Source organism: Vombatus ursinus, unplaced genomic scaffold (genome assembly GCF_900497805.2).
Source record: "Vombatus ursinus unplaced genomic scaffold, bare-nosed wombat genome assembly UNPS02014812.1, whole genome shotgun sequence".
Taxonomy (NCBI): domain Eukaryota; kingdom Metazoa; phylum Chordata; class Mammalia; order Diprotodontia; family Vombatidae; genus Vombatus; species Vombatus ursinus.
In genome coordinates this window covers 12,816,499-12,828,351 of record NW_020954590.1, presented here as the reverse complement: position 1 = coordinate 12,828,351, position 11,853 = coordinate 12,816,499, and positions in this window count along the sequence as shown.

The window sequence follows — 11,853 nt, the reverse complement described above, 5'->3', positions numbered from 1 at the left end:
AAGTGTTATCTAAAATCACATCTTCTGCAAGAAGTTCTGGTTAGTGCTGGTATCACCATTTTATTCTGTATGTATGTTGTTTCTATTTAACTGTTTGCAAATTTTCTCACCAATTAGACTGTGAGCTTGAAAAGAGGGACTGTTTTTTGTTTGTTTCTTTTCTTTCTTTTTTTTTTTTGCCTCTCTTCATATTCCCAGGGCTTAGAAAAGGGCCTGGCACATAGTAGGCTCTTAATAAATGCCTGTTGACTTGCCTTTGTAGGAGCTGCCAGATCTTGTGTTTCTAAGGCATAACCTTTGAGAATCCTTGGGATGGTCAGTATCACATCACAATGAAGGTCTGGAAGAAGACTTCAGTGAGAGTAATAATGAAAACAAAAGTAAATTAGGAGCTGAGAAGTTCTGCTTTTTTTTTGTCATCTGCTAACATTATACCATCTGTCCCATGGAGTGGGCCTAATCCTTCCTTGTTTTTCTTGCTTTGAAAATACTTTAAAAAAAAAATAAAACACCCTTTTGATTGCCCTAAGCATTTTTCTTGTTTAGTTTCATAACAGATAATGCATTCAGTTGTTCACTTATGCAACAAAAGACAAATTATCAGAAAGACTTACAAAAAAACCCCATCTGTTTCTTGAATAATTTAAGGAGACATTCTATTTTTTGAAGAAAAAATTGTAAATGAAGAGGAGAAAACATTGTTCTTTGCTTTATGAATTTTTGTACCTAATGACTGTGACCATGAAATTCTTAAGATTACTGCAATTACATATAGAGGCACTATGATCAAGGGGACAGAAAGTTGGCTTCAGAGTTATAAAGTCTTAGGTTTGAATCCAGCCTCTGACATCTACTGGCTGTATGACCCTGAGCAAGTCACTTAATTCCAGAGCCCCAAACAATTTTCTAAAACTATACATTGAGGAGAAAGTGCTGATCTGCATTGGGAGAGGAAATTCCTCACCTGGAGCTCCCTGTAACTAGTGAAATCGCAGATCTGGTTAAAAAAAAAAATTACCTATAATCTCACAAACTAGATTATGAGAGTTTTTTTTTTCTCTTCCCCTCCCCCCAAGCTTGGCTGTTTCACTTTCTCTGTCTCACTGCTTAGAAATCAAACCAAACTAGAATGACTCAAAAATCATAAATACTTGATGGCAATTCATGCCTATTACTGATCCTCTCTGAAGTAATGAAACCAAAATGAATGAATGAAGTAATGAAATTATAAAACTATTACGATATTCCTCTTAAATAATGAGTAATTTCAACAAAGTGGACAAAGCAGTCCCCCTGTAGTGAATACTGAGGGATCAGCATTAGTTTTGTCTGGATTTCTTCTACAGAAAAACAGGAAGTTGGAGTCTTTGAAGTCAAAGCAGCTTTGGCCTTCTTTGACTCACTCTACCTCCAGTTAAATTTGGAGGTCGGGAGAAGTTTCTAATTTCTGAAATGAGATTTGGAATCAGCAGACTGAAGGAATTAATTGCTTTAAAAATATTTGAGGCTCTCTGGGCTATTTTCAGATCTTGATAATAGTTGATGAATGACATTGAATAAGCAGGTCAGGAACTTGAGAAGAGAAGACGATAAAATTAAAAAGTCAGACACAAATACTTTTACCAAATAGTTTCTATATACAAGCCAAGTGCTGGGAGTTGCCTTAATTGTTCATTCAAATATACTGAACTCCAAAGTACACTAGGCACCAAATTTGGATTTCAAAGGTAGTCTCTGACTCTGAGGAGCAAGGCAAGGGAACCCACATATAGCTCTATTTTCTTTTCATTTAGTTTTTTTTTGTTTTGTTTTTTAAATAAAGAATCCTAGGGATTCTAGGGGAGCTAGATGGTGAAGTAGATAGAATGCCAGGCCTGGAGTGAAGAAGACTCATCTTCCTGAACTCCAAACCAGCTTCAGACACTTACTCCCTGTTTGACCCTGAGCAAATTACTTAATCCTGTTTACCTCAGTTTCCTCATCTGTAAAATGAGCTGGAGAAGGAAATGACAAACTATTCCAGTTTCTTTGCCAAGAAACCCCCTAAATGGGGTCATGAAGAGTTGGACACTACCGAAAAAACAACTGAGCAAAGGGAATTCTAGAGTGGTATGACAAGACACAACTCTATCTTTTGACTGGACAGCACCTATATTATTCCATGTAGACAAAGTTGATTTAAACATTTGTTTGTCTTGGTGAATTGACTCTTAGGAGCTAGTGAACTGAGTAGGAAGAGGAAGATCACACAAGGATATACCTCACTCAGGTTAGTTTTCCAGCACAAAAATGGGAAATTTTGCACCAAGTTTTGCAAGGGAGGTGGGAAATGACTTGGAAAATATTATCTAATAACTGTTAAGTTCATAATAAGAGAAAAAAATTTAAAGTTACTCAAGAAATTAATTGAACAAAAGGCCTGGGGTAGGATTAGCGTAAGGGGGTAAAAGGTTGAAAAGCTTTCTTGACTGGAACAAAAGGAATAGGCTAGAAAGAGTCCTCACCATTCAAACCATGCGAAGGAAAGGTTTCAGGCTAGGACTTTGACACAAGGTAAAAACTGTAGCTGTTGATTTCCAGGACACTGTGTGCTATCTTTCCTTGCTCACTGAACACATATTAATAACAAGTTTGCTTTTTCATTTTGGCACTTGGCTTAGGCTGTAAGAACACACTTAAGGCTCTTCGAAGTCACTCCATAAAATGAAGTGGAGTATTAAACTTTGAAACCTTTTGTTAACTTTTTACTGAACAAATAAAACTACTTCTTGGATATATTGACATTCTGCATGATTTTACTCTAGATTGTTTTTCTTGGCAACAGATCTTTGTTGTCATTCAGTCATTTCCATCATGTCCGACTTTTCATGACCCCATTTGGGATTTTCTTGGCAAAGATACTGGAGTGCTTTACCATTTCCTTCTCCAGCTCATTTTCCAGATGAGCAAACTGAGGCAAACAGGGTTAAGTGACTTGCCCAGGGTCACACAACTAGTAAGTGTCAGGCTGGATTGGAACTCAGGAAGATGAGTCTTCCTGACTCCAGGCCTGGCACTCTATCTACTATGCCACCTAGGTGCCCACAGAAAAGATCTAAAGAAATAACCATAGAGTGTTTCTTTGGTTTTTTTTTTTGCTTGTTGGTGAGGCAGTTGGGGTTAAGTGACTTGTCCAGTGTCACATAGCTAGTAAGTATCACTTGTCTGAGGCCGGATTTGAACTCATGACTCTAAGGCTCCCCGAACTCTATCCGCTGTGCCACCTAGCTGCCCCCAGTCATAGTTTTTGATCTGCATTTCATTTAATCATTAATTCACTGAACTCACAATTACTTAAGTATATTCTAGGTTCGAGCCACTGAAAAAGGCCTGTGGTATAGACAAAGAAAAGTTCCTGCTCTTCTGGAATTTGTCACATGAACAAGCCATTAAAATTCTCTCTCTTTTAAATATGTCTCAGAGACTAGAATTCTCTATCTCTTCCCAGAACAAAGATGCATATACCAGAAAGAGCTGGTACAGCACTCGCCTTTTTTCTAGATGACCCAGGAAATGTCCCCAGATAATGTGAATAATCGAGTTGGGGGAAGAGAGGAAGTTGTAGACAGAAGGATAATTGAGGAAAACAGGTTAATCTCCTAAACTCTGAGGTAGATCAGGAAGGACTGATGTGAGCAGGGAGTATAATGATTAGATTTTAAAAGAGGGGGTAGGCAAACAGTAATGAATCACCATTAGCCTCCATGGGGTTGAAGACAGAAATCTTTTTGCAAGATGCAAGAAAAAGGAGTTAACTTTAGTACTCCAGAGGTTTCTTGTGTGAGATTCCATGCTCTGGGGATCGTGTATAAAATTAAGAATATTGGAAATAGGACTCTTTTGAGCAGAGAAAAAAAAAAACCAAGCACTCAAAGCAGGCTCCACATATGAGGCAGTGTTAGAGAGCCGGTCCCCTGGAAAAGAAGACTTCCATCATCTGTAGGAATTGAAAAGAACCTCCAAACTGCAATGGGCACCCTGAATGGAGAGCCAGGGATCAGGAAGCAGAAGGTGATGACTGCCATCTGGTGGTTGAGAACATAATTGCTAAACTTCTGGTAGGGTTGTGGGACCTGGAAGTCCACCTGGAATTCGGAGCCCAATAGAATAATTGAGTGGGATACAGAAAGGACTGTGATAAGAGGCACTGGAGGCAGGAGGGCCCCTAAGAAGCCCAAGAAGGTTGAATTGAAGCTGTGGAGGACAGAAGCCACAGTGAAAAATGTGGAGAATGAAAACTGCTGAGAATAAACAAAGCAGCCAAAGGATTTGAGGAGGGGAGCAATGACGGATGGGTGGCTAAAGAACGCTGACCATTTCCAGATGGAATCCTGTGTGGGGCAGTACTGTTAGTCATCCTGACTGTGAGGACCTGGGGGGTGTGTGAATAAGGTTCACTCATTTTTTACGGGCTTGGACGATCGTCCTATCTATTTCTATGAGTTTATAAATGATACTTAGCTTTGTTCCCCTGTGTGTTTGTGAGGGGAATTAAAGACCACCCAAATGGATATGTAGTTCTCAGATCCCAGAATCACAGAACCTCAGAGTTGTAAAGGATCTAACAGATCATTTAGTTCAACTATTACCTGAATGAGTAATAAAACATACTTTATTAATGTTTATTCTCTGTCTTAAGACCTCTAGTAAGGATTCTATTACCTGTTGAGGGAGTCTACTTAATTTTTGAATGCCTCTAATTCTAAGGAAATATTGCCTTGCATCAAACCTGAATTTGCAGCTTCCACCTATTACTCCTGGGCAGCTAGGTGATCCAGTGCATAGAGCACTGGGTCTGGAGAAAGGAAGCCTTATCTTCCCGAGTTCAAATCAGGCCTCAGACACTTATGAGTTTTGTGACCCTGGGCAAGTCACCTAACCCCATTTGCCTCAGTTCCTCATCTGTAAAATGAGCTGGAGAAGGAAATAGCAGACCACTTCAGTATTTTTGCTAAAAAAAAAAAAAAAAAAAAAAGTATTTTTTAAAAATTAAAAAAAGACAAAACAACAAATGGGGTCATGAAGAATTGCACACAAATACCTATTCCTCTTAGTTCTTCCTTCTAGCAGAACCAGGGAATCCCTCATCTATGTGACAATGCTTCGGACACTTCAAGACAGCTATTATTTCTCCCCAAGTCAGCTTCACCAGGATAAACATCCCCAACTGCTTTAATGGATCTTCTAATAGCATGGTCCTCGAGGGCCTTTACTATCTTCATTGTCATCTTCAAGACATCTTATCAATATCTTTACTAAAATGTAGCACCCAGAGCCAAGTGTAGTACCCCAGAGGTGGTCTGACCAGGGCAAAGACTACTCCAAGCTTTGTTGAGAGTTATGGTTCAAGTGCTGATGTTCATAGTAGTTACAATATATAATGCATGGAGAAAAGTCATCACTCTTCAAGAGGAAATGAAGAAATTAGAGTTTAGGTTCATGCTGAAACTTTGGAGTTGTTATATGCCAACTGGTAGTCCAAGGACCCAACACAAGTGGTTCCTATAGCTATGGACCTTCTTCTCCCTAACCCCAGCTGGGCTGCTACTGACAGTCATTCAATCAATCAACAAACATGTATTAAGTTCTTACTAGGTGCCAGGTACTATACTAAGCTCTGGGAATACAAGTATAAGAAATAAGAAAGACAGTTCCTGCTCCCAAGGATTTTACATTCTAATGCAGATGGGAAGAAAGGAGAGGAAGGTACCCAGTACCACTGCATGACAGAGGAGTCTTGATTTCAGTCTTTAGAGAAAGGAAGAGATTGCTAAGCTGGGCACCTGCCTTAAATGGAGGTTCTAGGAGAAGACACCAGGGCAGAGAAAAGATGAGTAAGAGGTATGAGATTGGACAGAGTAAATGAGAAATTTTTCTTGTTGTTTGTCCTTTGTTCTTGAAGAGGACCAATGACATAAGGAAGGTGGTGTCTTGACTTGCAAGTGACTTGGATTTAAGTGAGGCAGGGCTGTATAAAGTCATCCACCGCTCTTTCTTCTCCAGGGTCATCTGAGTCCAGTAGTAAGACATAGATCAGGATGACTGGAGATGACCACAGATGCAGTGGGAGATGTTGACCTTTTTAAGCTAAAGTCTTTCTGGGGTTCAGTTTGTCTGAGACAACACCTATTTAGTGATTTAAGGCTAGGTAAGAAATGAGGCAAAAGATGACCTGGTTTGCCTACTTAAAAAAAGAAAAACCAAGCCAGGAGAGGAAGACCTTCACTGTTCCTAGCTGGAACAGAAACAATTGCTCCCTCTGAGCCATCAAAACTCAAGCAATGACCAAGTGAAGCTTGGGGATGGGACAAGGTCTAGTCAAGTAGCTCCATTTGAATCCCAAGGGGCTTTATCAGAAGTATACAGCTGGAGAGAGATGCATCACACAACACAGAGGCTCAGACTTCATTCCTTGGAGAACAATCTAGTGGAGTGGCAGTGGTAGATCAATGGAGTTTCCAAACCAAGACTCTTATACTTAGCAGAGTAACACCTGGGACATACCAAGTTCCTGGACCAAGCAAATGCATGCTTGGACCTAGCAAGACCTAGAGTCAGGGAGCAGAGAAAGAATCATGATGTGGGAGAGCCAACCTAGACTGTGATCTTGATCTTTGTCGGCACTGTGAGTTATTTGGGTTTTGCAGACAGGGGAGAAGGGTCAACTCTCTTGTTATCTTAAGTATCACCATTAAGCATGGGTCCTTGTGTACCAGGGCAGGAAGGAGAGTTGTTTTGGCTATTCATGGGTTTAAGTATGAGTCCTTTATGATTTTTGTTTAGGATAGTCTTTACTATAGTCACAGTTTTGTTAACTTGAGGGTGGTTTCTTTGTTTTTGAAAGCTGAAGATCCTTTTCCCTTTGGTTAGAAGCAAATTCTGATGTTCCCAAGGGAAACACTAGGTGGGGGCAAGAGTTTAAGAGAAACGTATTAAGAAGTCCCCAGTTTTGAGTCTAGTCCACCAAAGCCCATAATCATGGGTTATAAGGCTGGCCCATATTTGGGACCATGGGTTATATCCTCAACTGTCAAATGGAAATAATAACACCTATAGCATTTGCCTCACAGAGTTACTGTGATGATTAGATAATTTAAAAGCACTTTATTAACTTTAAAGTACTTTATAAATGCCAGTAACTATTTAGTTTGGCTTGGCTAGGCAAACACCAAGTCAAGTCAATAAATATTTATAGAGAGTTTATTATATGTCAGGCACAAGTGCTGGGAATATAAATACTAGCAGAGGAAAAAAAAAACATTCCCTATCCTCAAGGAGTTTATATTCTAATGAGGAAAGACAACTCATAAAATGGAGCTGAAAAGCAGTAAGGGGAAAGGGGGAGAGGGAAAAAGATGGAGGTACCTAGTGTAGGGGCCTCATGGGAGAATCAGGAGAGCATCCTGGAGAGGAATGTACAACACTAGCATACAGAAGTCAAACCAACCAATTTGTGTCAATATTCATTATATAGCATGTGAACGTGTGGGAGTGAAGAGACAAGAGCTCCAAGGAACTTTCAGAGACTCTTCTGTGACTTGGTGACTCATGTTTTTCCTTCAGGTTTCCCTCTGTATTGGTCCTGAGTGTCTTGGCTTCCAGAATTCTGTGATAAGCAATGAGAAGTTTATGTGAAATGTCTATATGTGTTGGCTATGTGTGGGTCCAAAGTTGGGTCCTTTGTTGCTTTGGGACCCTGGTGCAAGGGAAATTGTTCCAGACTTGTTTTCAAATCCCTGCTCTGCCACTTACTACATGTGTGACTTTGGGCAAGTCATGCAACGTCTTTGAAACTCAGTTTACAGCTCTAAATCTATCATCCTATATATCAAAAAGTGGAATAATGATATGTGTAACACTTGCATAAAACTTTATTCATTGGTGGAGACTAATTTACTACTTGGGTTGTTGAGAGCTTGAGGGAGAAGAGACATCTTTGTATCTTGACTTCAAGTTTCAGGAGAGAAGACTCAGAGTTCCAGGTTCTCTTCAAGAAGAGGTCCCTGAAGGGAGAGAAAGATTCTAAAAAGAAAGTGACATGTAGAGGAGCTGGCACCTTGATCATGTCCCTAGCCCCAACCTGCTACATTAGAAACTTCAGAGAACTTTCCTTTGGGTAAGATCTGAAACTCTCTTTCAATTGAGCTAAGACATCTCCCTCTCAGGAGGAAAACTCATTCACTATATATATTATCTGATATATACTCATTTGTATACCTTCTCTGATTTCTGTCTGCTACTGGCTTGGATAATAAATGGGTTTATTTGCTAGATGTGTTCATTGTGGAATGGGCATTTTTGGGGAAAGTCAATCCTTGATATGTAGCTTGGAAAACTCCCTTCTCATTAAAGGACTTGCACCTTAAAAGTAACTCCCTTGAAATTAATGAAGAAAAATGTGATGGAAGGTTGCCTAGCTATATCAGATTTCAAACTGTATTATCACAATGTAACCATCAAAACAATCTGGGGGCAGCGAGGTGGTGCAGTGGATAGAGCACTGGTCCTGGAATCAGGAAGACCTAAATTCAAATCCAGCCTCACACACTTGACACTTAATAGCTGTGTGACTCTGGGCAAGTCACTTAACCTCAATTGCCTCGCAAAAAAAGAAAAAGAAAAAAAAAACAACCAACCAAATAAACAAACAAAAAATAATCTGGCACTGGCTAAGAAATAGAGTGGTGGATCAGTGGAATAGATTAGGTATATAATACACAGTAGTAAATGACCATAGTAATCTAGTGTTTGATAAGCCCCAAACTCCCAACTTTTGGGACAAGAACTCACTACTTGACAAAAACTGCTGGAAAAATTGGAAAACAGTTTGGCAGAAACTAGGTATAGAGCAACATCTTACATCATATTTCAAGATAAAGTCAAAATGGCTACATCGTTTAAACATAAAGGATGATACCATAAACAAATTAGGAGAGCAAAGAATAATTTACCTATCAGATCTATGGAGAAGGTAAAAATTTATGACCAAACAAGAGATAGAGAGCATTACGAGATATAAAATGGATAATTTTGATTATATTAAAATGTTTTTGCAGAAACAAAACCAATGCAGCCACGATTAGAAGGAAAGCAGAAAACTGGGGTAAAAATTATAGTAAGTATCTTATAAAGGTCTCATTTCTCAAATATATAGACAATGGAGTCAAATTTATAAGAATATAAGTCATTCCCCAATTGATAAATGGTCAAAGGATATGAACAGGCAGTTTTCAGATGAAGAAATCAAAACTATCTATAGTCATATGAAAAATGCTGTAAATCACTATTGATTAGAGAAATGCAAATTGAAACAACTCTGAGGCACCACCTATCAGACTGACTAATATGACCGAAAAGGAAAATGATAAATGTTGGAGGGGATATGGGAAAATTGGGACACTAATGAACTGTTGGTGGAATTGTGAACTGGAGAGAGATGTGAGTAATTTGGAACCATGGGCTGTAAAATGTGCATACCCTTCGATCTAGCAATACCCCTACTAGGTCTGTATCCCAAAGAGATTTTTTTAAAAGGGAAAAGAATCTAATTGTACAAAAATATTTATAGCAGCTGTTTTTGTGGTGGCAAAGAATTGGAAATTAAGGGGATGTCCATTAATTGGGGAATGGCTGAACTAGTGGTATATGATTGTAATGGAATACTATTGTGCTATAAAAAATGATGAGTAGGATGACTTCAGAAAAACTGAAGAAGACTTACATGAACTGACGCAAAGTGAAGTAAGCAGAACCAGGAGAATATTGTATATAGTAACAGCAATATTGCATGATGATCAACTGTGAATGACTTAGCTATTTTCAGCAATACAGTGATCCAAGACAATTCCAAAGGAGTCATGATGAAAAATGCTATCCACCTCCAGAGAAAGAACTGATGGTGTCTGAATGCAGACTGAAGCATACTATTTTTCACTTGTGTGTGTGTGTGTGTGTGTGTGTGTGTGTGCGCGTGTTGTCTGTTTCTTCTTTCACAACATGACTGATATGGAAATATGTTTTGCATGATTGCACATGCATAACTAACATCAAATTGCTTCCCATCTGAGGTAGGGGGAAGGAGAAAGGGAGAGAATTTGGAGCTCAAAATTTTAATAAATGAAGGTTAAAATTGTTTTTAAATGTAATGGGGGAAAATAAAATATTATTAAAAATGTCTCCCTAAGGCTAACAATATTTAGGGAAGTAGATAGATAGAATCCTAACTTGGTATCCTTTCTCTGAGGAGAGCAGAGTGACTCCCCTCTGGCCCCAACCTCCTACTTCCCCTCCTGGCAGGAACCAGTCTCTCTAGGAGAAAGAAAAGTGGAGAAGACTCTATAGGTGTCTCTAATCATACCTCCCTGAGAGCCACATCTAGACAAATCCACATGGATAGAACCTACATGGGCAAAACATAGAACATCCTCCCTACCTGCACCCACCCACACCCACATATGTATCACAGATTCAGCTTATATGAACCTCAGAGACTGAGCTCAACATCTTTATCCCTAGAAAAGGAGTGACCAGTCACAGGCACTGGGACATGATTTATTACATCAAATCACAAATAGAAAACGGGACAGCCATAGTTAAGTTCCTCCTTGAACTTGAAACACTTCAATTGTGAACTTCCTGTATAGATAAACAGATGGTTTCATACCATTTTGCCCCCATCCACTTAACCTAGTTGCTTTGGGCCAATAGTTCCACTTGGTATCTTCTTTCTTTTTTAATGAATATTTCAAAAGCATTGTTTTGTGATTATTTTAATTATAGCCATAGCGCCTTTCTCACTCTGTCACCATTCCCCCAGCTGTACATGAGGGTGATGGGCAATGAGGCTGGGGATACGCATAGAAATAAAGCAGTAGAGTGGTACCACACTCAGAGTGAAAGGGATATTGCAGGCTCACTACACATATCTGTAAAGGATTTATTTTACTTGCTTTCTCAGTGAGTGGGGAGAGGGGAGGGAATTTGAAACTGAAAATAAAACTGAATTTTTAAAAATGAAGGATACAGACATTGATACTTGCCTGGGCTGAGTGGTGATTCTACTCATTCTGCTCCAGGGTAGATTAACTTTGGCCAGGAAAAGTAGTAGGTCCCAGCAGTTACTAGACAAACTCCTTCTGAATTCTTTTTCATACCAGATCTCACATTCAAACTCCCATGAACTGACCTTGATTCCATTGTTTCTGTACCAGAACCTGCTGGCCAATTCTTTGGGGAATGTGAATCAAATAGTCTTTGACAACTGTGTTATCATAGTCCTTTTGCCTGCTCAAGGGAGACTTGAGTGTACATTGCCTAGAACTTCTGGGTTCAGGTCAAACTTATGTTCATGCAGGGGGAGGCAGGACAGCATCTGAGGTGGTTTGGAGGAGTAATGTTCGTTTTAAGATTTATGTTTTATTACACATTGTCTCCTTGATGTAAGTGTGGTTTATTTGCTTATCCATTTTATGTTAAGGGTAAAAAATGTTGTATACAATATTCCAGTATATGAGTCTATTACCCTAGGGGGAGCAATTCCATTATGCCAATGTAAAGTGACTGGCAATTACTGAAGACAGAGCATAGTCAAAAGGAGATGGGGTTAGTTAGTGTATGGGAGCTCAGTATTCAGTTCTCTTAACTCAGAATGCCTCTCGTTACTCTCCACTTGGAGGCTGGGGAACATGCTTCCAAGAGAGTCATGATGTTGCGTGATGAAAGTGCCACTTGTAGACATTCCGTACCTGATCCCAACCTGCTAACCAAGTGATTAAGATGAGCCCTTTCAACTGGCTGTGTAGACAGAAGTGGAGG